A 25,701-nucleotide genomic window follows, 5' to 3' on the forward strand; every position below is an offset into this window, starting at 1 on the left:
AAGTTCAACGCCGAGGTTGATGTTACCGCACACCTTTGGGCTAGGAGGTCACACTAATAATGAAATGCCTCGCCGGAATTTCAACAACAGGGAAATCATTTCAAAAACAGAGAAATAATAATTATATTGGAAAATTGTAAAGATTGGAAAATAAAGTGCTGAACACAGCAAGTAGCATTCTTTTTCAGACCTAATGCGACCTGAGAGACTAATTATTTTTTAATAAACAAATTAAAGGACATTATATTATGCCTAAGGGACTACTTTGTCATTTTAAGGTGAAACAGTTTAAATAGGATATGAATTTCCACGGGGGAAAAAAAAATCAGCAAATGATGAAACAGAGCCCTTTGCAGTTTTTTGAGAGAGCTCACGTCAGACTGGTTTAATCATGGAACTTTGCTATTTTGGAGGGCTTTGTCCAGGTCTAGCCAGACACCACCCAGACAGGTGCTGCTACCAGACAGGTGCTACTATGATAAAGCCTTCCTGGGTTTCAGCAAAATGAAGAGAGTTTTGCTAAGTTTAAACACAGAGCAAAGAGCAATTTTCTTTAAGCTAAAAATATGAATTTATTTGGAAATAGCAGAGGAATGGCCATTTGGGACAGGCAAGCGATGGAAGCACAGGCCGGTCCAAAGAGACACAGGGAAGGTCAGCTTTTTACTAAGTTTCAGGAGGAAACCGGGGACGGTTGTTCTGAACAAAAGAAAGGAGAGTTAGGTTGTGGCGGTTTCCCATTGGGTGTAAGTGGTGGTTGATGCCTGTTGCCAGGGCAGGGAGGGATCTTCCTTCCTTTTCTTAAAAGCAGGAGAAAGGCTGGCTCAGTCTGGCTGGCTCAGTCGCAGGAGCACATGATCTTGGGGGTCCTGAGTTCAAGCCCCACTTGGAGCTTGTAGAGATTACCTAAAATAAATATACAAATAAGTAAACTAAAAAACAAAAAAGCAGTAGGTAAAATTCCTGTGTGAAAAATGTCTTTCCCTGTTGAAATAATTCTTATCTCCTGCCTGCTGGTTCTGCGGGCAGCAAGGAGAGCTCATGGGGGAGAGCTCCCCCCTGCAGGGCTCCCGGCTCCATTTTAAATGAGGTTTCTTTTATTTATTTTTATCGGTTACATTTTCTCCCCTGTGCTAATGCACCATGCTGCCCATAAAACTGAAAGGAAAAAAGAAAAATTGTGATAGGATTTCAGCAACCGGGACATTTTAGAAATGCAGAACCTGGGCTGAAGAAATGGAATAAAATGAAGGAAACCATCATTTTCTACTGATGCTGCCATCGTTGGGTGCCTGCAGGGCCACATGGTGCCCTGGGAGCAGAGCTACTTCATTTCTTATCCATTATGACACTTTCCGTGAGGGATTCCCGAACCAGCCTGTCCAAGAACGTCCTTCAGTGTTAAGTCAGTGATTCAGTCAGAATCTGAAATATTCTTATAGGGAAAATCAAGAAAGATTAGATTAGAAAGTTGCCTCTTTGTGGGGGCGCCTGGGTGGCTCAGTCAGACTCTTGACACTGGCTCAGGTCATGATCTCAGGGTCGGGGGATAGAGCCCCTAGTTGGGCTCCACACTCAGCAGGGGGTCTGCTTCTCTCCCTGACCCCCCTCGTTCTCCCCCCCTCGTTCTTGCACACGCACTCTCTCTCTCCCCACTCTCTATCAAATAAATAAATAAATCTTAAAAAAAAGTTGCATCATTGCAGACTCAATATTGGATCTTCAGCTTCTTTGTATCATTAAAAATACAATTCTTTAAAAACTAAAAACACTGCACAAATAGGAGGTATTATTTTGAACTGACCAAGAGTCATGGTTTGGGGAAAGCCCAAGGGGAATATTAAATAGGGTGGAAGAATTTGGGATGTGATTTTTTTCTTCATGACATGAATTTATATTGTTTATTATGTGCAGAAGACAGGAGGTATAGTCTGGGTTGGGATGACTCTGTCTTACCAGGTGCCAGCATGAGGTGTGGAAAAGCACCGTTCTTTCTACTTACGAAGACAGCTGCTCTGGCTAGGCCAGGACGATTTTTTTCCCCTGCAGAGCTGTGTCTTAGGAGTGACTGTGTTGGATTTGCCATAGTGGAATTCGGCTGTCCCTGAGGAATTTTTTTCTAAGAGTCTCCCTTTGTTTTGTGTTCTGTTTCCAGTTGGATCACCAGCCTTTGGCCTTGAATGAAAAGCCCCAACCAGAGGGCCTCATCAACCAGAGGGTTGATGTGTAGATGAACGAATCATTTGTTTTTAATTTATTTCCCTTCCTGACACACATACTCTGAATTGAAATGGCATCAAAAGTATCAATCTGAAAAAGAGGAAGAGAATTAGTGGGGTTTGCTCTATTTAAAAAGTCTTGGGGTGCCTGGGTGGCTCAGTCAGTTAAATGTCTGCCTTCAGTTTGGGTCATGATCCCAGGTTCCTGGGATCAAGCCCTGCATGGGCTCCATGCTCAGTGAGGAGTCTGCTGCTCCTTCTCCCTCTGCACCTCCCCCTGCTGGTGCATTCTCTCTCTCTCTCTCTCTCTCTCTCTCTCTCAAATACATAAAATTTTAAAATCCTTAAAAATATATATATATGTCTTTATTCTAGAGTATTAAGAGCAGGCAGGGCCATGGAAAGAGCAGATGACTAGGTGATAAGAAACTGATCAAATTTGATTTCTAGTTTTGTTTCATCTTTAATCTATAATAGTAACAGCTAAAATGAGTGTGCCATGCCCAGTTTATAAATTCCTTTAGCGTGCACTAATGACGCCTCGTGGCAGCGTAATGACACAGATACCACCATGATCCTCCATTTTACAGATAAGAAGACTGAGGGCCGGAGAGACTGACTTTCCCCAGGTTTTCCAGTTAACAAGAGGCAGAGCTTGAAATCAAGTTTAGGTGTTCTGACTTCAAAGTCCTTGTCCTACCATTAAAGAAGACCCGAAACTGTGGAATCCTTGAGCTGGTAGGGACTTTGGAGACCTGCTGGTCCAGCATTTGCTTGGTTCTGCAGGATGTTAACCCAGGTCCCCCCAGTGAAGTTTGAGAACTGGCAGGTTAAAGGATGTAAAACAGATTTCTTGACCACAGAATGTCCCAGAGCCTTTATTAAGCTAATGGATCTTGATGCTTTTGCTAATCTTAGTTGGCGATGGATTTCTTCTAGGGCAGCGTCTACTTAAGACCCACAACCTCGGCCCCTAGCCCATTGAGGTGAGGCTCCCCGTATGGTGTGTTGCCTGAGTGAGCAGAACTAGGGCAACACCATGGTTTTCAACGAAACTATGAAGAGTGATGGAGCTTCTTCTGGCTCTTGGGCTGCCTCCCTGTTAATGTTGCTTGTCATCCTAGAGCCCCTCAAGCCACACACTGTGTGAGCCACAGTCCCTGCGGGAGGGCTTCACCTTGGCCTTCCAGGTTTCCTTACTGATACCTGCTCTCATCTCAGTCCCCGGTGTTCTGGGCTCCGTCATGAGGTGTCTTGGAGGGCACTCTCTGCATCACCCAGGTGTAGATCCTGACTCTGCTGCTCACTATCTGCCTTATTCCTTGTTTCTGTGTGTTAGTTTCCCCATTAGCAGAAGGGGGCTAAACAGTATCTATTTCATAGGGTCCTGTAAAGATTCAATGAGGTCATCCACGTAAAGCCCTCTGCTTACTGCCTGGTCCCTAGCAGGTGTTCAGAAAACTCACACGATGGTTATTATCATCTTAGCCTGGACACTAAGTATTTGCAGAAGATATGTAGGCCACCTTCCATTAACTTCTCCAGAATGCCAGGCAGCTATGGAGCTTGCAGAGTTGCCGTTGTTGAGTGGTGTCTTGACGTCATGCCCTCTGCACGTTCGTGGGGTGCTACAGGTTTGGAAAAGTGGTTAGGTACCTTCCACTGGGATGGTCCTACATCCCTGTGTGCTGGATGGTGACTTCTTCGTGACACGTTCCTTTCAGAATCAAGTTCTGAGAAGGATGTTTTGTATCTCTTTATGATCTTGATGGTGGTTCTTCCCTCATTTTGGCTTAGAGCTAAATTTTTTAAAAATTTATTTATTTATTCATGAGACACACAGAAGAAAGGCAGAAACATAGGCAGAGGGAGAAGCAGGTTCCCTGTGGGGAACAATGAGATCCATCCCAGGACCTTGGGATCACACCCTGAGCCAAAGGCAGACACTGAACCACTGAGCCACCCAGGTACCCTGACTTAGAGCTAAATTTTGCCTCAAATTTTCGTTGTTTCACCCCCTCATTTTAGCCTTTTTCCCCCTCTTTTGATCTGTGCCTTGCATATTCCTGAGTTTCTGTTTGTTTCTTTTTGTATTTTAAAATTTAATTTTTTAAAAAATATTTTCTTTATTTATTTGAAAGAGACAGAGCATGAGTAGGGGGGAGGAGCAGGGGGAGAGGGTGAAGCAGACTCCCTGGTGATCAGGGAGCCTGACATGGGGCTCCAATCCTAGGACTCCGAGATCATGACCTGAGCCAAGGGCAGACTTAACCGACCAGGCCACCCAGGCACCCCATACGTGGGCTATCTATAATAAGAACAAGTCATTCTTATTAAGCAATAGTTAATCCATTTTCTATACTGTGCAGTGTACCAGTTCATAATTCTTCAAAAACCAAAGAAGTGTTTCAGTATAAGTTAATAACCCCTGTCATTTCATGAATATTTACGGTGTGCCCAGAAAGAGACTGATGTGCGTTTTCTCTATTTCTCACAGCATGTTGGGACGTTGGGTAACATCATCTCCATTTTAAACAAAAGAAAACAGAAAGCTCGGAGAAGGGAAGTGTCTTCCTCAGATTCATCCAGCTGGTAGGTGGTGGGTTAGAGATTTGAGTCCTGAAAGGTCTAATTACTCTTCATAAGCTCTTCAGCACATTGTGTTCCCCCTCACACACAATCAAGAACTTTTCTGGGTGGTAATGGTTATTGTACATATTTCTCCTGCTGAGGCTATTTTGTGCACATTAGATGGTGCAGTGGTTTGGGAGGTGGAGCTTAATTCTCTTTCACTTGAGTATGGCCTGAACTCAGTGACTTAACTTCCAACAAATAGAATACGGTGGAAGTAAAAGCAAGTTGCAGCGAGACTAGGTCATAGAAGGCACTGAGGCCTCCTTTTTGTTCTCTCTCTCTTGGATCACTTGCTCTAGAAGAGGCCAGCTAACATGTCACAAAGACCCTCAAGGGAGGCCCGGTGGGGAGACCCAATGGGGAAGAACTGAGACTCTCTGCCAATAGCCAGGGAGGAACTGTCAGCAGCCCTGGGAGTGAGCTACCATAGAAGTGGAAGCTCCAGCCCCAGAGAAGCCTTTACATGATGGCAGCGCCAGCCAACGTCTTCACGGCAACCTCAGCAGACACCATGAACCAGAACCACTCAGCTAAGCTGCTCCTAAATTCCCAATACACAGAAACTGTGAGATAACAGATGTTTGTCATTTTAAGCTAAGGTTTTTTTTGGAGGAGTAATTTGTTACATAACAACAGATAACTGAGGCAGGTGATATAGAACTTGAGGGCCTTGCCCCAGGACCTGTGTGAGCCCTTGACAGTTCACTGTTCTCATCGACAGGATGTACTGGATCTGCCCGTAGCTACTCCTGCAGATGTTTCTGCTGAAGATAGTTGACTTTTCTGCAGATGAGACTCAGTCTAGCTCTTAAATATTTGCAGGTGACTAGGAATTTGCCTCATTGTCTGGCAGCCCAGAAGGCGCTCACTTTAGGCAAAAGCTCTAATTAGAGCACTTGTTGGGGAGGCCAAGGAGGAACTGACCTGGGGTGTGGTGGTGGGCACCCGTAGTCCCAGCGACTTGAGAGGCTGAGGCAGGAGAGCCGGTTGACCCCAGGAGCTCTGGGCTATAGTGTGCTGTGCCCACTGGGTGTTGGGTGTTCACACTAAGTCTGGGATCAAGATGGTGACCTTTAGAGAGCAGATGACCACCATGTTGTTTAAGGAGGGGTGAACCAGCCCACATTGGAAAGAGAGCAGGTCAAAACTCCTGTGCTAATCAGTAGTGGGAACGTGCCTTTGAATGGTCACTGCACTTCAGCCTGGACAACGCAGAGCGACACTTTGTAAAACGTATACATGAGCAAAAAGAACAGACCTTGTGTGAAGATTTGTTGAAGCTCACCTCAGGCCCCCAGATGTTTGAAGCAGATGGCAGGCCCAGGAAATTGCTCATGTCATCCATGTATAGACCCTCCTTGTTCTATCCCTGTATGAAATTGTTACAAGAAAGCAAAGAGCCTGGAACATGTAATCTCATATTTATCAGGGAACGTCCATAACCATAAGAACCTCCTTTATTTTATTTTATTTTATTTTATTTTATTTTATTTATTTTATTTTATTTTATTTTATTTTATTTATTTTATTTTATTTATTTTATTTTATTTATTTTATTTTATTATTTTTATTTTTATTTTTTTTTAAGAACCTCCTTTTAAAACAATGTTTCTGTGCTTCCGCCAAGTCCTGGTTGAGAATATGCCCTTGAGTCACAATCCAGGCAATATACATCTAATGCCTGCTAGGTACCAAGTCCTACGTGAGGGGCTTGGGGTACAGCAGTGAACCAAACAGACAACATCCCCGCGCTCATGAAGCTCACCAGTCTTGTGAGGGAGACAGACAGCAAGTAAGCAAGCAAATAAGTAAGGTGATCTGGGAGAGGTAAGTATGATGCAGAGAAGTAAGAGAGGGTGGTCCTGGGCTCACAGGGAATCCTGGGGGAGAAGAGGCAGGAGTGGCTGCTCGGAGGTGACACCTGAGCAGAGAGGTGCATGCTGAGAAGTTCCACACTGACACTCCCACCAGAAGGACAGGTCTTGTGGCAGGAAGGGATGAGGCTTATGTGCGGAACAGCAAAATGACACTTGGGGATTTCTGTGTAAGGATTCACGTAACAAATCCCCCTTGAGGTGCAGAGTTTCAGGAGAACTTTGTCCCTGCTGACCAGCTGGTGTTCTTTTTGGTGAGAAAATAACTGATGATGTTCCCCCTTCAGCCTCGTCTTCCAGAAAGCTCCGAGGCAAATCCTGTACCTGCTAGTGGTGGGTCATCAGCTCATCCCGGGGGTCTAGAAGTAGCTGCTCACTCTGCTTCTTTCTTTCTTTCTTTATATTTTTTTTTACTCTGCTTCTTTATAGAAAGAGATCCTCATGTGTCCTGGGCTTCCTCGGGGCATGCTGCTAGTGCCACCCAGGTGCCACCTCAAGTCGAGCTTTCTTCAAGTTGAAGAATTAAGCTATTAATAATTGTCATTCGACAGGTTTTCATCAGTAACAAATGGCAGATGTCATTGCCCTGTTGATTCATTGCACAAACATTTATTAATTGCGTACCCTTTCCAGAAACTGGGTGGGGATCTGTGTGGAAAGACGAAGGGCACGGCCCCGGCCCTCAGTGTGTTCCCTCACACTCTAGGATGCAGTGCAAACACAACAAGCCAATAACTACAGATGTCTGAGGCAAGCTGGCCCGGAAGGGAGCCCCCCAGGGTGGCAGCTAGTCCCAGGGGAGACTTTGCTGGAGGAGGTGTCTGTGCATGGGGGCCCTGCGCCCCATGGTAGGAGGAGCCACATCAGCCCCTTCACTGGCACCCCCCCCCCCGAGGGTAGAGGCTCCTATCCCACTGGCAGGACCTGTGGGCCCCTTCTGGGATCAACCCTGGCCTTGGGGCCCTGGGCTCTGAGCTACGTGGCAAGAGCTTTCCCGACAGGAAGGAAAAATAGATTGAAAACGTCTCAGCTCCACAAGTCCTATTTTTAATTGATTTGCACACAGGCTCTTCAATCACGATATTAATATTTAATTGTCCTGTCAGGTCAGATCCTTCCCGGTCAGACAGTTAAAAATGGCCTGGGACGGAGGAGGGGAATGAGGCGGCGGGTGGCCTGCAGCGGGAAGGTGGGACGTGGCTCGGGGCCGAGGGGGATCAAGATCTGGGGCCGCGGAGGAGCAGCCCTGGCCCTCCCGTCCTGACGGGGAGCAGCTGGCTCCCTTTCTCCCTGCCACTGTCCCTTCCCTGCCTACATCCTTGGGTACGGTATTGCCTGAGAGGCCACTTAGGGAGCCATGTGGGAGTTCAGGCGCCACAGAGGCCTGTGGAGAAAATGGGGCTTCCTTCGACTGGGGGAAGCCGAAGGGCTGGTCTCTTCGGCAGGATCCAGACGACCAAGTGCTCAAGCCTCTCAGTTTCCTAAATTTGAGGGGGACTGGCTGGGGGTTTGGGCCCCACCCCAGCCCAAGTGAAACTTGATTTATAGGCATGTTTCTTTGAGAAACCGTGTCCGTCTTGGCTGCCTGGCATCACAGCGACATGAAGGACTGACATTTTAGGTGAACGCACGCTCGGAGGCCCTCAGCGTCCACGTGGAGCCCATTCGGCTCCACACAGCTCGTTCCCTCAACGTCTCCACGCGACTCCCACCAAGAGGCTATTAACGGGCAGGAGATGAGAGGGACGCGGGAATTGGTTTTCAGTTGAGCCCCAGCTTTATTTATACATCCTTTTTTTTTTTTTTAAGATTTTATTTATTTATTCATGAGAGACACAGAGAGAGAGCGAGAGGTAGAGACACAGGCAGAGGGAGAAGCAGGCTCCATGCAGGGAGCCCGACGTGGGACTCGATCCCGGGTCCCCAGGATCAAGCCCTGGGCCGAAGGCAGGCGCCAAACTGCTGAGCCACCCAGGGATCCCCCTACATCCTTTTTAAAAACAGGAGCTGGGAGGTAAGGCCTCTCCCCCAGAGCCATGGGGGAGTGTGAGCACCGCACTCTGGAGACCCCCACCCCCACCCCCGGGCCCTTCTGACCACCGCCTCTTCCTTCCTAAACAAATGTCTAAAAGTCCAGACAGTCGCAGAAAATCGAGATGCACCTTCCACAAGCTATGAAGAAAACTCAAGTCATCTCAGGAAAAGCTTCAATACTGCCTTCTCTCTGCGTCATCTTGCTTTGAGGCAATGGTTCTCATGGCGTCCGTCAGAAGGGGGCCTTTAGGAATGTGTGGGTGTGCCTGGTTGTCTTCATGGTGTGTCAGGATGCTCTCAGCATTCGGTGGGGGAAAGGGCAGCGATGTTAGCCTGATATTCTCTCGACGGTGTCCCCAGCCTGTGCCCCGCATGACGGCTGGGTGCCGTTGGGTGTGCTTGAGTGGAGAACACGTTACGGATGATCCGAGCCCAAAACTGAACTCTGTTTTATTCATGAAGTCTTTGTTGCACATTTTCAGATACACAAAGCTTTCCAGGAATCCAACTGTTGTGGAAATCAGGGAAGACTGGCTTTGGAAGTGACGGGGCCTTGACCAAGAGCTGTTCACCTTTTAGAAAGATCAGATCCAGAGGCGCCTGGGTGGTTCAGTGGTTGAGCGTCTGCCTTTGGCTCAGGTCGTGATCCTGGGGTCCTGGGATCGAGTCCCGCATCGGGGTCCCTGCTTCTCCCTCTGGCTGTGTCTCTGCCTCTCTCTCATGAATAAATAATTAAAATCTTTAAAAAAAATTAGAAAGATCAGATCCCTGGTGGCAATGGCACTTGTGGTACATGAGCTCCCAGAATCACACAGCTGTCCTGTTCTGCATCCACAGCTGTCAGGCTCCTAGGGGCCTCTGCTCCCACCCAGGAGCATCTGATACTTCCTGCCAGCTCCTAAAGCAGTCACACCACACCTTTAGGTATGGAAACACATGCTGTTATCATAAGTCCTTTATATTTCCATTAGGGCATCATGCTGATGTTGAGAATTGTGCATAGGTGGGTAATATTAATTTAATTTCAGGAATATAAGGGGCACATTATAGAATATTTGCTTTTGGCAGGAGGCATTGCATCTGATCTAGGACCTCAACCAGGGCTGAGATTACTGGTTAATGTTTTAAAACAGCAATAACTCCTTTTTTTTTTGTTTGTTTTTTTTAGATTTTATTTATTTATTCATGAGAGACACAGAGAGAGGCAGAGACATGGGTAGAGGGAGAAGCAGGCTTCCGGCAGGGAGCCCAATGCGGGACTTGATCCCCGGACCCGGGGTCACACCCTGAGCTGAAGGCAGACACTCAACCGCTGAGCCACCCAGGCACCCCAAAACAGCAACACCTCTTGAGAGAAGAGTCAAGCAGGTGGATCGTCAGGGATTGGATCACCTGAGTCATGTTTTACTCCGGGGCTCAAATGTTTCTAAGAACACAACTGTCTGCAAGCATCAGGCAGTTGGTGGGAAAGAGCAAAGTGTCAGAAAAGCAAGAGTGCAGGGGACACGTTGGACACTAGGTCTCAGGCTCTCCGGGGCACTGTGGGGTCTGCGGCAGAGGGAGCTCTAGCTCCTGCTGACTGTTGCCCTGCAGGACTGCAGGCATGGTGTTGCTAGATTTTTCCCTCCCGGTGGAAGCTGGAAAGCTGACAGGTTGGCAATCGCAGTAGCTGGGGTAAAGCTAGCCTGCTCTAACTAAGGGAGCCGGCAGTGCAATGGCTTAAGGACCCGGGACATAGGTTTATTTTGCAGGTCATGGTCAAGGCAGGGCCACAGCCGCATCTGGGTGTCAACCAGGAGAAGATGGAAGAGGGTGTGGAAGAGAGTGTGAGCAGTGTGTGAAGATCCAGGCTGGGAGGTGGCTCATCTCAGCCCCACTTGTGCGCGTCCTCTGATTGGTGGGGAAATGTCATCGTAGGTGGACAGCCATTGCCCTGCCCTCTGGGACACTGCTGGTCCCCCCCCAGTGCCCAGCTAAAACATTAAAATACATCAGGTGGACCGAGGTAGTTGGGGATTTGAGTTCCACACATGGAGGAACAATTCACAGTAGAGGAGGAGGGAGAAAGGCGGGTGGGACGGGTGTTTGAGCTGGTGGAAGGGTGGAAGGCTCTCAGCTTGGAGGGCAAGAACAGACCTTGAATGCAGGCAAGGGAGTTTTAATTCAGGTTACCTGTCCCACCTCCAGGAAACCTTTCCTGACAGATCCCTCCGGGGCCAATCTCAGCGCTCCTGTGGAAGGCTCCCGAAGCAGTGCTCCTGTGGAAGGCTCACCACATTCACTGTCTTCCTTGCCCATTTTTGTCTTTCTCTCTAGACTCCATTTGTATTTTGCTCACTGTTCTCTCCTTGGCGGTCTTGCAGAGCCATTGAAATGTAGTAGGTGCTCAGCAAATATTTGATGAATGACTGAAAAAAAAAAATCCTCTGAGCAGTAGACAACGGATGCGCATTAGGGTCTGCACAAGGCACGATCAAGGTGCTTTGGTGGGAAGATTCATCTGGTTACCCTGCTAAGAAGGCCAGAGGAGCAGGGCAAAGACAGACTGGCTGGCAAATGAAGTGCCCCGTGAGCAAGGGCAGAGATGTCTTGTGGGAAGGGATGGGCTGGGGAAGGTGGATGATGGGGGTCTGGGTGAGGAGTGGAGAGTAAGGAACTCTGACGCTGAGCGTTTTCCTACCAGGCCGGTACACACTCACAGGAAGCCACAGGACCAGTGACCCCCACCCCCCAAAGCCTGAGTGCCAGAGCCAGCAGGGAGCAGGGAGCCTCCAGGGTTAACGTAGCAACGCCAGGAGAGGCGGAGAGGCGTGCTGTGCGAGGAAGCATTTATGGTGGGCTTTGAGGCACGGTGAACAGGAATGCTCTGAAAAGACAGCTCAGCTTCATCCATTGGCCAGGAATATAGCAAAAGTCCAATAAATATTTTTATAAAATAGCATTTTTATAAAATGAAAGAATAGCTTAAAAATGGGTGGATGGATGGGTGGATGGAGAGGTGGCTTTGGTTTGTATTAGACTCTTTGGAAAAATGATTAAGAGGACAGTCGGGGGTTCTTCCCAAGTTCAAAAGGTTTAGGTTGCTAGGTCAGGCCTTGGCCTCTCGAGGCAGTCAAGGAAGCCGTGACCTCTGAGGAACAGGGTTCTTCTGCTGGACGGGAGGGGGTGTTCAGGGAAAAGTCCGGTCACCTCGGCCCGGAGCCAGCAGGCTAGGGGGGTCTAGCCCCTGTGGCCCAGCAGCGACCCAACTGCTGACCTTGTCAGTCACAGCGGTCGGCCGGGAGGCCTCCACAGCCCGGTTGGCAGCGGCCCCGCATCCGCTGGAACATCCTCAGGGTGGTGAAAGAGGGACACAGGTCTTCCATTGTGTGCCGCCAAGGGAGGCCGCAGGGGTGGGGGTAGAGGGGCCCTGAGAGAGAGCAGATACGAGTGAGGGGAGCCAGCCTCCGCAGCCAGACAAAGGCTTGGCTGTGTTAGAGGCTCCCTCAGGGAGTCAGATTATCAGGCTTGAGTTAAGGAAAGAGCTTTCCCTGCAACCAGAGCCGGGGCCCGGGAGCCGGGGTGCCAACTCAAGATGCTGCGGGAAGCAAACCTGAAAGGCCCAGGGTAGCTGGCGGTTGGGGTCACGCATGTTGTCACCAAGTAGGCCTTGGGAGCTAACGGTGAAGAGGGCCCGGGCTTGGTTCTACCCCTGGACAAGGAGGCTCCCAGCGTGGCTGGAGGTGAAGAGGAGGCAGGGGATCGTTGTGTTGAAGGAGAACTTGGGAGACCAGAAGTCAGAAGTCCTGGGCTGTTGGGCGCCTGGGTGGCTCAGTTGGTTAAGTGCCTGCCTTTGGCTCAAGTCATATTGCAGAGCAGGATCGAGTCCAGCATCAGGATCCCTGCTCCGTGGGAGTCTCGTTTTCCCTCTGCCCCTCACTTTGCTCATGCAATCTCTCTCTCTCTCTCTCTCTGTGTCTTGCAAATAAATAAATAAATAAAATCTTAAAAAAAGAAGAAGAAGAAGTCTTGGGTTTTAAATTCAGGCTTCCCCAACTAGCAGTTGACTGTGAGGATGTTTTTCTTCTGGGTGTCCTGCTCTGGCCTAGGACTGCTGGAGATGGGATGGGAGGAGGAGGTGGACATGCTCAAGAGAGGAACAGAGGGCCGCAGCGCAGGGCCAGTGCATCAGGCCTGGTGATTTCCCTGCATCTCATCACGGTGCTCAATGAATATAAAACAGCAAAGGCGCCAGGCTCAGAGACCCCACTTTGGAATATTCCCTACCAAGGTCAAACAGGCCCCTGATAACCTGAGGGAGCAATGATTTCCCTTCCTGCAGCTCCCATATCAATTAGAAATAATAAAAGGTTTGGGCCCAAGCATTATAAATTGGGATCGATTTAAAGTACTTCACCTCCAAATATCTCATTCTTCCCAAGATGATGATTCAAATAATTGACATTCCGAAGGAGACTGAAAAATGTGCTTCGGGACAAAGATTAGATATCTTGGCTGCACAATAGATTCGGTCTTTTTGAAACAACTGAGAACCACGAAGAGAAAGTATCCAAACCGACCTCATGAGTTAACCAAGCAGGAAACCAGGCATCGCCATCATCCAAGTTGAATGGGCAAGACTCCAAATGCAAATAAACGTCTCAGATGTACCAGAAAGTCATCTTTGGAAGGGACCTTTAAAGATGAACGTAGCCCAACGTACTCATTTTACAGATGAAGAAACTAAGGCCCAGAGAAGTAGTTAGAGCCGGACATGAAAGATGCTGTATCCTGAGCTTACGTTCTCCTCCGCTGAGTGAGTGACGCTGTGACCGCCACGTGTCCGCACGTGGCACCTGGCTCGCTGCCTGGGAAAACGGCGAGGCTGGAGTGGGGTGACGCGTGGACTGATTTTACCCAGTATTTGAGGGAGCATTCCCCTCCTTCTCCTGGGTCCATCAGTCATGGTACTGTCCGTCATGGGAGGACACATGACCTGGCCAGCCGAGTCACAGGGGTTGGTCTGGGGTGTGCAAGGGACCCAAACGGAACCCATCAGTCTTTTCCTGGAATTTTTATGGGTGGTTCCAGAGCCGCTGGGGTCACAGAAGCATGTCTCCCTCACTGCAAATGGGAAGCTGTTTGCAATAGGAGAGAGTCAGGCTGCTCTATCCAGAAGGGAGAAAATGCAAGATTAGATACCTTGTGACAGACAGACAGATGGGTAGATACATACATACCTACACACAGAGAAAGAAAGAACCAGCCCCTGCACTTGCTAGTTCTTTTGCTTCAGCTAGTTTGAATTAAATTTCTGGTCACTTGTGGACAAAAAAGTTGTGATTGATAAATACAGTGGGAAAACGCAGAGCTCTGGCTTTGTTAGTGATCTCAAGCGGGTAAGTTGGTCGTAGGAGGGAAAGGAATGAGAAAACCCAGCTGGTCTTCTGCTTTTCTATCACACTTAAGTTCATTTTCAGATAAATATTAGGCCACTTCCAAGAAGTCACTGTTCACTGGAAGTCCACATTTTCATTCATCTTTACACATGTCATCCTCTCTGCCCCTGTAATCTCCTGCCCTGTTCTTTTATTTATTTATTTTGATTTAAAAAAATTTTTTTAATGTAAGCCCTATGCCCATCATGGGGCTCAAACTCATGACCTTGAGATCTAGAGTCACATGCTCCACCAACTGAGCCAGCCAGGCATCCCCCATCTGCTCTTTTCTTTTTATGTTTCCTGGCTGATTGACTCCTATTCATCCTTCAAAGCCCTGCCTTACCTCTCCCTCATTTATTGATTCATTCCTTTTTTTTTTATTCATGAGAGAGATAGAGAGGCAGAGGGAGAAGCAGGCTCCATGCAGGGAGCCTGACGTGGGACTCGATCCCGAGTCTCCAGGATCACACCCTGGGCTGAAAGCAGCGCTAAACCGCTGGGCCACCAGGGCTGCCCTCATTCATTCCTTTAGCAAGAATTTATTAAACTGAGGTTGGCTCTAGCAGCTGGGGGGATGGCAAGGAACAGGACGTGCATTCATTGAACAGATACTTCTTGAATGTGCCAATCATAGCATGCAGGTAATCCAGTGGTGAGCACGAAAGACAAGGTCTGTGTCCTTGTGGAACTTATTGGGAGAGAAAAGATGGCACTAATTTATGATTGGAATATGTACTTCTGTAGTTTATCTCTGTCCTCTTCAATAGCTCTCTTTTTTAAAAATTGTAAATATTTTATTTAAATTCAATTTCCCAACATATAGTATATACCCAGTGCTCATCCCACCAAGTACCCTCCTCAGTGCCTGTCACCCGGTCACCCCATCCTCCCACTCTCCTCCCCTTCTGTAACCCTTTGTTTCCCAGAGTTAGGAGTCTCTCATGGTTTGTCTTCCTCTCTAATTTTTCCCCACTCAGTTTCCCTCCTTTCCTTTATAGTCCCTTTCACTATTTCTTATATTCCCTGTATGAGTGAAACATATGATGATTGTTTTTCTCTGATTGACTTACTTCACTCAGCATCATACCCTTCAGTTCCAACCATGTTGAAGCAAATGTAGGTATTCATCCTTTCTCCTGGCTGAGTAATACTCCATTGTAGACAGAGACCACATCTTCTGTATCCATCCACCTGTTGAAGTACAGCATGGCTCCTTCCACAGTTTGGCTATTTGGACGTTGCTGCTATGACCATCGGGGTACAGGTGTCCCAGCGTTTCACTACATCCGTATCTTTGGGGCAAATACCCAGTAGTGAAATTGCTGGGTCGTAGGGCAGCTCTACTTTTAACTTCTTGAAGAACCTCCACACTGCTTTCCAGAGTGGCTGCACCAGCTTGCATTCCCACCAACAGTGCAAGAGGGTTCCCTTTTCTCCGCATCCTCTCCAACATTGTTGCCACCTTGTTAATTTTAGCCATTCTCACCGGAGTAAAGTGGTATCTCATTGTGGTTTTGATTTGTATTTCCCTGATGGCAAGTGATGTGGAGCATTTTTTCAGTAGCTCTTTCTTACCTGCATTTCCTACTAGACTCAGAGGAGCTTGGGGAATAGATACCATTCATTGGTATCTATTTCCTCTCTCCACCTGTTGGGGGGGCCCAAGGACACCCCATGCCCCATCTGAGCCCCGCAGTGCTTTCTTTTTTTAAAGATTGTGTTTATATATTCATGAGAACACACAGAGAGAGGCAGAGACATAGGCAGAGGGAGAAGAAGGCTCCCCTTAGGAGCCTGATGCAGGACTCGATCCCAGGACCTGGGATCATGACCTGAGCCAGAGGCAGCCGCTCAGTCAGTCACCCAGGTGCCTCTCCAGCAGTGCTTCCTGGTTCGTGAAGGGTGTTGCCCAGTTAGGAGAGGAGTGGCTGCTGTGGGAGGAGGGACAGGGCCTCCCCAAGGCCTGGTGGACTCCTCTCCAACAGTGGGTGGGAAGGGAAATTTAATGAGGTTTCAAAGAAGACAATAAAGAAAGTTCAAAGGCATGGCCCCTAGACTTCAACAGTTTACGAGAAAATAAGCCCAGGCCCTGGAAGCAGCTGTTTAATCTCTGAAGAGAAGCCGAGTTCAGTCCTCAGTGGAAGCTGTTTGGTGGAGTCCACTGGCAAGGCTGTGACTGTCGCCGCCCTCTAATGAGGCTCTGTGGCTTCTCACCAGCTTCGGGGGAGGAGGTCAGGGGACCGGACAGGCGGGCCCAGGGCAGGACAAATGCAGGAGGCCCTAAGAGGTGAGTTCCTGGGAGCTGAGAGGGGCTGGAGACCTACAGTACCCATAGAATGAGTGCTTAAGGGACTGTGACGTTCATCTGGACCAAACCCCACATTTTGGTAAGGAGACTAAGGTCCAGAGACATGAGGCAACCTGACCAATGTCAACTAGCTAGGCAGTGGCAAAGCCAGGAGTCAGCTGCTAGTTCCATCTCAGCAGCAGGTGCAGCCCCTCAGGTGGGAGGTGGGAACCTTGGCTGATTCCTTACCATATGTAGACAGCCTCCAAGATTAGTATCTGGCCTGTCCCTCCCTCCCTCCCTCCCTCCCTCCCTCCCTCCCTCCCTCCCTCCCTCCCTCCCTCCCTCCCTCCCTCCCTCCCTTCCTTCCTTCCTTCCTTCCTTCCTTCCTTCCTTCCTTCCTTTTACTTTCAGATTTTATCCATTTATTTTCGAGAGAGAGTGAAAGCAGGGGGAGGAGCTGAGGGGGAGGGAGAGGGAGGAGGAAAGAATCTCAAGCAGACTCCCTGCAGTGCCTGACTCCGGGCTCCATCCCACACCCTCGAGATCATGACAGGAGTGTCCACACATATATGGTTAATAAGTTGTGCTGGTATAACTGAACAAGCATTAATTGAACTTTGACCTTTCCTGCAAACCTCACACAAAAAGGAATTTGAAATGGATCATAGTACTTAATGCAAGAACTAAAATTATAAAGCTTCTGAAAAAAAAAATGACGATGAAACTTTTACGGCTTTGGATTAAATAAAGATTTAGCTAGACCAGAAAAACCGTGCCTCATAAAAGCAAAAGCTGATCAATTAGACCTCGTCAAAATTTTTAAATCTTGCTCTTTAAAAGATAGTGTTAAGAAAAATGAAAAGAGGGGCACCTGGGTGGCTCGGTGTTTGAGCGTCTTGTCTTTGACTCAGGTCATGATCCCGGGGTCCTGGGATCAAGTCCCACATCTGGCTTCCGGCAGGGAGCCTGCCTTTCCCTCTGCCTATGTCTCTGCCTCTCTCTGTGTCTCTCATGAATAAATAAATAAAATCGTTTAAAAAAAAAAAAAGAAAAATGAAAAGATAAAGTACAGTGATAAAATATGTGTAAAGCATATATCTGATAAAAATGTATATAATATATGTACACATTTGATAAATATGTTCAACATCATTAGTCATTAGGAAAGTACGAATTAAAATCACAATGAAATACCACTATTTATCCACTAGAATGGCTACAACTAAAAAAAAACTTGACAATGCCAAATGTTGACAAGAGTGTGGAACGACTGGAACTTCCATACATAGCCTGTGGGGGCACAAACACGGCACAGCACACACTTTGCAGAACTTTATAAAGATAACCATCCACTTACCATTTCATCCATCAATCCCATCCTTAGATGTTTATTGAAGAGAAAGGAAAGCATATGTCCACAAAAAGACTTGCACTTTTTTTTTTTAAGATTTATTTATTTGAGAGAGAGAGAAAGAGAGAGAGAGTGCCGGGGGAGGGGCAGCGGGAGGGAGAGAATGAATTCTCAAAGCAGACTCCCTGCTGAGCACGGAGCCCAACAGGGGACTCGATCCCAGGATCCGGAGATCACTCAAGTTGGACACTGGACTGAGTCACCCTGGTGCCCCAGGACTTGCACATTTAATGCCCACAGAAGCTCTATTCATAACCACTGAAGAGTAGGAAGTACCCCCATGCACATCTACCGGCAAACAGTTCAACACACGGTGGTATATCCATATCGTGGAATGCGATCTGGATAAAGTACTGCAAAACGCAGCAACACGGATGCGTTGCTGATTGAAAGAGGTAGCACCCTGGGGTGAGGGGCAGGCCTGTTTGACCCCCAAAGCCCACATGCCTGCCACCCTCCACCTCCCTGGCCCTAATTCCACCATCAGGTAGATGCAGTTCTTTTTTTTTTTTTAAGATTTTATTTATTCATGAAAGACTCAGAGAGAGAGAGAGGCAGAGACACAGGCAGAGGGAGAAGCAGGCTCCACGCAGAGAGCCCGACGTGGGATCGATCCAGGGTCTCCAGGATCACGAAGGCAGGCATTAAACCGCTGAGCCACCCAGGGATCCTGATAGATACAATTCTTAGGGAATTTTTTTTCCCTGGCCAAAAAGCTTCCTCTCCTCCTTGAACAATCTGTACCTTTTCTCAGTGAATGTTGAATTGATTTGAGTGGTTAGGGTAACAAGATTTCAGGACGCAGGAGAGACCTACTTTAGATATTCAGCTACTTTCAAGGACAAAGTAATATCCTGATTTGTTAAAATAGAGAATGTGATCATAATAACTGATCCTCCCCCACCCATCATGCCCTGTTTTTTGTGGATGCAGGGCCCAGTGACGGGTGCCAAGGACGCCAGGGTGCCTCCCCGCCCTTGCTTTCACTTAGGTTTTCTAGGACCTATTGCAACGAGTGCCTCCTTAGCCTAGACACTCATTCATCCCACAAATATTTATCGAGCACATATAATAAAACCGAAGCCAACATTTAAAATGTTTTCTGTGTAACAGACCTATCGTCAGATCCTAGATTGTGGTGACCTTCGACTCTTTAGAACAAATAATGAAGAAAGTTTTGTTGTTTGGTAGCTTTGTTTTCTGAAACAACTTTTTTTGGCCCATGAGTTCCCCAGAGCAAAGTGGAGAAAACCACAATCCAGGGGCCTGCCGGTCAGAAACAGAGAGGGATCCCCTGAGATTCTGGGCACCTCCTAGAGGCCAGAAACTGATCTGCTGTCACGGGATTCTGGGGTCTCAGCAAATGATGAATTTTTGGCAAATGTCTGTTGAGCTGCACTACATTTTAAATTATTCAACTGCTCAGGGTGAAAGACAACCAGTCCCAGGGGAGCGAGTGACTGGATACACCTTTTAAAGGCGGCTTCAGGGAAAGTTGGGCGATTGCATCGTCCTGAGGAAGGTCATGTGCCCTCAAGGTAAGGACCAGGGTGGCCCTGGCCAGAAAGCTGAAAACTGGAACTTGAAGATGGGCTAAGTAGGGAACCATTGATGGAACCTGGAAAGGAAAAGGTGGAGAATTTTTGTAGAGAATCCAGAGGGTCGCAGGGTTGAGAGGATGGTTCTTGGCCACACGGAGACCTCCAGGCAGCAGCTGGGGCTCCGGGGAAGAGCCGGCAGATGACAGGTGGACAAGGCAGCCCTGAGCCCCTGGACGCTCGGCCTTGCCCCTCCGTGCGCTTCCCACCCCCACCTCGCCGACAGGCAGGTTTGTTGGTGTTCCCTTCAAGAGTCCTTGACTCTTCTCTGCCTGCCTGCCTCCCGGGTACAACTCCAGGCCCTCAGAAGCATTCCCTTCCATCGGGTGTCCCCAAACAGTCACTGCCCCCTGAGATCCACCCTTTGCATCATCACCAGGGTCTCCAACAAAATTCCCAGCATCTTCCTTTCCCACTTATTTATTTAAAGATTTTATTTATTTATTCATGAGAGACAGAGAGAGAGAGGCAGAGACACAGACAGAGGGAGAAGCAGGCTCCATGCAGGGAGCCCGACGTGGGACTCGATCCCGGGTCTCCAGGATCACACCCTGGGCTGAAGGCGGCGCTAAACCGCTGAGCCACCCCGGCTGCCCCCTTTCCCACTTAAAGCCTCTCGCATGCCCGTCTCCCTCTCATTCTTCAGCGCTCAGGATTAGCATCCCCTCCTCCAGAACAGGAGCCCGGGTGCCCCCAGGATGAGCTGAGGGACCCCTGTGCACTAGGGCTCATGGTGCGGCCTGCCTGACCACACCGCGCTCCTCGGGGCTGCGGTGCACCTGGGTGTCTCTGGGCTCAGATCGATGCCAGGGCCTGGGCACACAGGTGCGGGTTCATCTCGGGAAGGAAGGAGAAGGAAGAAAAGAGGACCAGGGGTGCCCTGGGAGGCTCAGTCAGTTGCATTTCTGACTCTCGGTTTTGGGGCCCGTAGCTGGACTCTTACTCTGTTCCATTGATCTATCTGTTTATACTTGTGTGTCTAAAAAAAAAAAAAAAAAAAAAAAAAAAAATACTTGTGTGTCTATACTCATGTGTGTCCAGGACCACCCTGTCTATTTTTGTAGCTTTATATTAAGTCTTCAAATCAGGGAGTGTTAGTTTAAAACACAACTTTGTTCTTTTTCAAAATTGTTTTTCCTACTCTAGATCCCTTGCATTTCTATACACATTTTCCAAATCAGTTTGTGCATTTCTGGACACAAGCCTGTCAGGATTTTGATGGAGATTACTTGTACCCATAGAGGCATTCTTTTTGATAAATTAGAGGAATACCATTCCTAACTGCCGTTGATTTTTGAAACAAGCTTTGGCATCTCAGTAAATCGTTTTTCAACTAGGCAGAGTGTTCACAAACCTATGATTTTCACCTTCTCTTCTGATGCAGTGAAATGAAGCATCGCTCTGGTGATGGAAGCACCAGCGAGTGTCCCCAAGGCTCCGGGGACCATTGTTTTGTCCTGCGAGGAAAACCAGCTTCCTCCTTCAGGGAAACTCTGTGTCTGTGACAGGAGGGAAACCTCACAACTCACGCCCAAGAGAAGCTGTTTTAGGCATCTCCAAACAGCCACCCTTCCCTTGTTTGTCCAGAGCACAGTTCATGTGGTTTTGGAAAAGTAGTCTTACTCATAGCCCAAGAACACCACAGGCCCCAGGAAGAGAGTATTCTGGGAAGGGGTTGAGGAGAGGCCCAGAAAAAGCCAGGGCAGAGGCACAACCTTCTGGAAGCATTGCCACCACTAGTGAGTGGGAGGTCTTCCAGTTGGACACTCCAGAGCTGGGGCCATGCTTGCCACACAGCCAGCTCCCCTGGGGAGTAAGACCCTCAGAAAGCTGCGTTTCAGCAGCAAGATTATTGCCTGTTCTTTATACTGTGAATTGTTAACAGGTTCTAAATAGACTATTCATTTTTCCTTTTAGCACAGAAAGGTCTCACAACTCCAACTACCACCACCGGCTTGAATGTTTCAAGTCAAAACATTTCCCAAACCACAGCCCTCGGGTGAGATGTAGGGCTGGCCAAGGGTTTGGAGGAAAAACAACCCCCCACCGGCCTGGAAACCATTGGGTACACAGGAGGCTGGTCTCCTTGTTCACAGAAGCTGGGAGCCTGAGCATTTTTACCAGTTAATCTGATAAAGACACTTTCTCTACCAATGCCTGCCTCCACTCCCCCCCCACCCTGTCCCAGGAAGTAAGCCCATCCCCACGACTGCGGGTCTCAGGAGAGTGGGGTGCAGGGCACAGAGTGGGACAGCCTAGGGCACCTGCAGGACTTGAGCACTCCCTCCCTAACTGTGTTAAAGAATAAAAGAGGCTTCTGTAATGTTCCCAGCACTGTGCTTGAGTCAGGAAGCAGCAGATCCTACTAGGTCCACTGAACAACACCCAGAACAAGAGGTGTGCGGTGGCAACTGCAGGGAAGCCAGCTCCAGCCAACCCTGGGACAGCCAGGGTTCCAGAAGTTTTGGCTCACGGGGCCCTGGGTGTAGCCCAGCCCCGGCGAAGGAGATCCAGGAGGTCCTAGTGGACCCCACAGCTGGCGGTGCTATCCATAGGTGTCGCCTTCTGCGAAAGGAGGGCTTCATCGAGGGCCTCGAAATCCAGGTCTCAGACGCCCAGAACGTGTTTGTGGCCAAGATCTTGTCTATGTTGCTGCTGCTCAAGCTGCACCAGAAGGAGAAGGCGTCCGTGGCGACACACATTCACCTCGGCCTCCCCCACCGACACCCCACAGGCTCCCTTGGCTTTTTCGAGTACAGCGACCTTGTGTTGGAGCTCTGCTGCTGAAGATCTCGGGGCGAGGGGAGCACTGGCCAAGCCGACGGCCGCTACTACCCGCAGCAGATGGTCGGGGCCGCCAGGACCTGCACCGAGGCCGGGCTAGTCCCCGGGACCGCAAGCAGGGCCAGCCCTCACTCGGTGAGGACGGGGAGGCGAAGCCAGGGGATTGCCACTGGCAAGCAAAGTCGAGTCCTGCAAGGAGAGGAAGAAGGCGTTGGGCGGGACCCCTGAGGTCACAGCTCTGGAGGTGCTGAGCACAGTTTGGAAGGGGACATGTGGCCACTGGGTGAGTCACGTGCACCTTGTCAGGGGGCAAACCACCTTTTGAGATCTCTGGCCTCAAAGAGACCTGGGAAGGATGCAGCATTCCCGGCGCGTCAGGCCCACAGCCACCTCCCGGTTCACGAGATGCTCGGACAGATCCCACTGCCCGCCAGACCGCTCACGAGCTGCCCGAACAACAGGTTCCTTACGTCTGGCCATACCCATCCCTTGTCCCCACACCTGCCTCACCATCCCTCTGAGGCTTTCAGCTGTTCACAGCAGCCTGGACCCCAGCACCCAGAAGAAGCCTCTCCTAGTCCTCAGGAAAGGCAATGAGAACCCTAAACCCCGGGTAAGAGGACTCAGTGGTCCAGGAAGCCAGTGACGTGCTTGCCTGCCACCTTGGTGACATGCTGTAGCAGCTACACAGCACGACTGCCTCCAAGCCCTCGGAGCTGAGGAGCCCACCTGCCTCCTCCTCTTCCCGGGGCAGCACGTGGGGGGATTATTTGGACAAGTGCAGCCTGGGGTGTGAGCTGCGCGACAAGAGCGTGGGGGTGAGCTTCAGTTACTTCACATGACTCATTCTCCGCCACGACAGTGACAGCCTGCAGAACACAGAGCACGGTGACATAGAGGCCTACCTCGCCGTGGGCTCCCAACCCAGCTCCTCCCTGCAGAAGATCCCCCTCTTCAAGGGGTTCCAAAACCATGGCAGCAAACACCTGCTGAAAGCTATCCAGGCCCGCTCACCTGGCTTCGCACCTGCTACTCCATCACCTTCACCACGGCCTGCTTGTGTGCACAGCCACTTCTAGGACCATGGCACACTCACCCTGTGCCCGCTCACGGCAGCCTTGACCTACCTTGAAGAGGAGTGGGACTTTCTTAGGCACTACCGGAGCCTCCTGGAGGGGTACCCCTGCTTCCAGGGGCTGGCCAGCCAGCTCCACGGCACCTGCGTGATGCTGAACAGGCTTCAGAGCTCATGCTCAGCCACCAACGGCCTCAGGGCCTCCTCACAGGCCTCCCTCCCCCCTGGACGAGTCCCCCCCCCCCCCCCCCAGCACCTTGGGCCCATACAGGTTAGTTCCCACTGGGTTTTTTGTTTTTTTTTTTTTTTTTGTGATGTGCCCCCTGGCCGCTGGGGATGGGAGGGTGGAGCTACATCATCCTGGCAGCTGAGAGTTGCTAAGTACATCGCCCTTTTTGTACACGTTGGGGTGTGGATTGGACGGCCTCTTCCCCTTGCCTCTTCACCCCATCATGTGGATTGGATAGACTATTGCTACAGAATCCGGACTGTTCTTTGACTTTATACACATATAAAAAGTATGGAGAGTATTGCTTGGCTACTGGTTGTCATGTGCTCTCAGGGGCTGCCTGTCTCCGCCCGTCTCTTCAGCAAGAATGAACCCCTGAGGTGCAGGGCAGAGGTGGCTCTCTGGGCAGCTGGGACTGTTCCTTGGTCCAGTAAGACACGTAGCAGACGTAAATTCAGTGACAGCACACTACCGCGTCCTGCCCAGAGCTCTTTCGACAAGGCAGTGTTCTGCTGAGAGCCGTGGTTGGTCCTGGGCGGACAGGCCTCTACGGATGCTGCAGGGACTCTGCTGTAGGGACAGACCTCGCGGCAGTGATCTGAGGGGACGAGGGCAACACTTCCGAGGCCTCCTTTGAAGACCCAGGGTCACCAGGCCATCTACCTGATGAGTCAAAAAGCACAAAAAGCAAGCCCAGAGCGTGGAAAGGCAGAGGAGGAGATGGAAAGGGAGGAAGGAACACAAGGACCCCCCCCAAGGAGAGCCATCTGGTACCCCACAGTAGCGGCGGGGGGCAGTGTCCGGCTGGACCTGCTCACCTGTCTCACGGCGGCGTGTGTCCACCAGTGAGGGCTGGTAGGTCCAGGAGGGTCACATGTAGGGCAGACGGGAAGGCTCAGGGATACTGGGGGGAAGCTGGGGCAGGTAGCTCAGCGGTGGCCCAGGCAAGGAGTGCGACCAAACCAAGAAGGGGTAGCACTCGGCCCCAGGGCATGCAGGTGACACCCCCGCACCTCAGCCCAGCCATTGCAGGCCAGGCTCCGGGTCGGGGGGCGTGAGGCCAAGGCCACCTCTGTGGCCCCAGGCAGGCCTCCCACTGCAGTAGCAGAAGCACAAAGGCCAGCCTATTATCTTGAGGCCAAAAGAGGATTTCGGGGACTTGATTTAAAGCTTCCCTCTCTCATTTTTTGGGCAAAGGCCTGGGAGGAGGGTGGGACTGGAACAGACAGAGCCGTGTGAGGGTCTCGCATCTTCCCTCGAAGGATGACAGCTCCTGCACCCCGAACCCCAGGGTTCTCCTTCACGTGGCCCTCCTGCCTCGTGCCATCGACCTTGACCTTTAAATGCAGAATTCCATCCTGCGCCCTCGTGGGCCGGGGCTGTCATCTCTCCGGGGGCCCCAGCCTGCGGTTGCCCCTGAGGAGAGGCGGGCAGGGGAGCCTCCGGCCGGCACGAACCCGGGGAACCGGGTGGGCACCCCTAGTCGCCCTCCCCGGGGAGCGGGGGTGGCCGGCGCCCGGCTCGCCTCTGTGGGGGGCACCCCAATGGCCAGGCCGTGCGGACAGCGGGAGCAGCGTTTGACCTTCCAGCCGCCAGCCGGCTGCTCCGCGTGGCCGTGCATATGCCTTGGCTGGCGTCCCAGCTGGCAGCCTCCACCCGGCCCCCAGTTATAGGGATGACGGCCCCCCAGACCCTGCCCCACTGAGGGATCCAGCTCAGGGGCTCTGCAGGGAGGACAAGCATCGTTGCCCCCGGCCCTGGAAAGCGGGGACCCCCCCCTTCATAGAGGGGCTCTCCTGGGTGCGGGGCAGGGCTCGTGCCTTCCCTGGGGTTCATCACTTTAGGGGGACAGGGGTGCATTTCTTTTTTTTAAGGGCTGAGTTTCTGGAATGCTGTTCCAGCCTGACGGCGCCTCCCCTGAGAGGGGTGTCCCAAAGGCCGAGGGGCGAGCGCTGGGGAGCGGGGTCAGCGGGGGCTGGCCGGGAAGGACGGACCTCCTGCCCCCCTCCCCGAGGGCCGAGCTGCCAAGGGAAGCAGCAGGTTTCCCATCGGGGTGTCTTCATGCAATTCTCTCTCTTTGGAATGACTGAGCAAAATCGTGCCTGGAAACCAGATGGAGCCTGGAGGCCTCTC

At 50.3% G+C, this 25,701-nt stretch overlaps 1 long non-coding RNA gene across 3 annotated transcripts in view; it reads left to right on the top strand.

Moving 5' to 3' along the window:
• LOC144316245 (uncharacterized) overlaps nucleotides 1-23,869 on the top strand; it is a 40,746-nt gene extending 16,877 nt beyond the window's left edge. For 2 of the 3 annotated variants that reach the window (XR_013382096.1, XR_013382094.1), the window contains 2 exons: nucleotides 4,717-4,811; nucleotides 20,865-23,869. This is a non-coding gene — a long non-coding RNA (uncharacterized LOC144316245). The remainder of the gene's footprint in view (nucleotides 1-4,716; nucleotides 4,812-20,864) is intronic. The other variant, XR_013382095.1, reaches the window with a different exon arrangement.
• Nucleotides 23,870-25,701: the final 1,832 nt, after the last annotated feature.

This window comes from Canis aureus, chromosome 6 (assembly GCF_053574225.1).
Source record: "Canis aureus isolate CA01 chromosome 6, VMU_Caureus_v.1.0, whole genome shotgun sequence".
In the NCBI taxonomy this organism is placed as follows: Eukaryota; Metazoa; Chordata; class Mammalia; order Carnivora; family Canidae; genus Canis; species Canis aureus.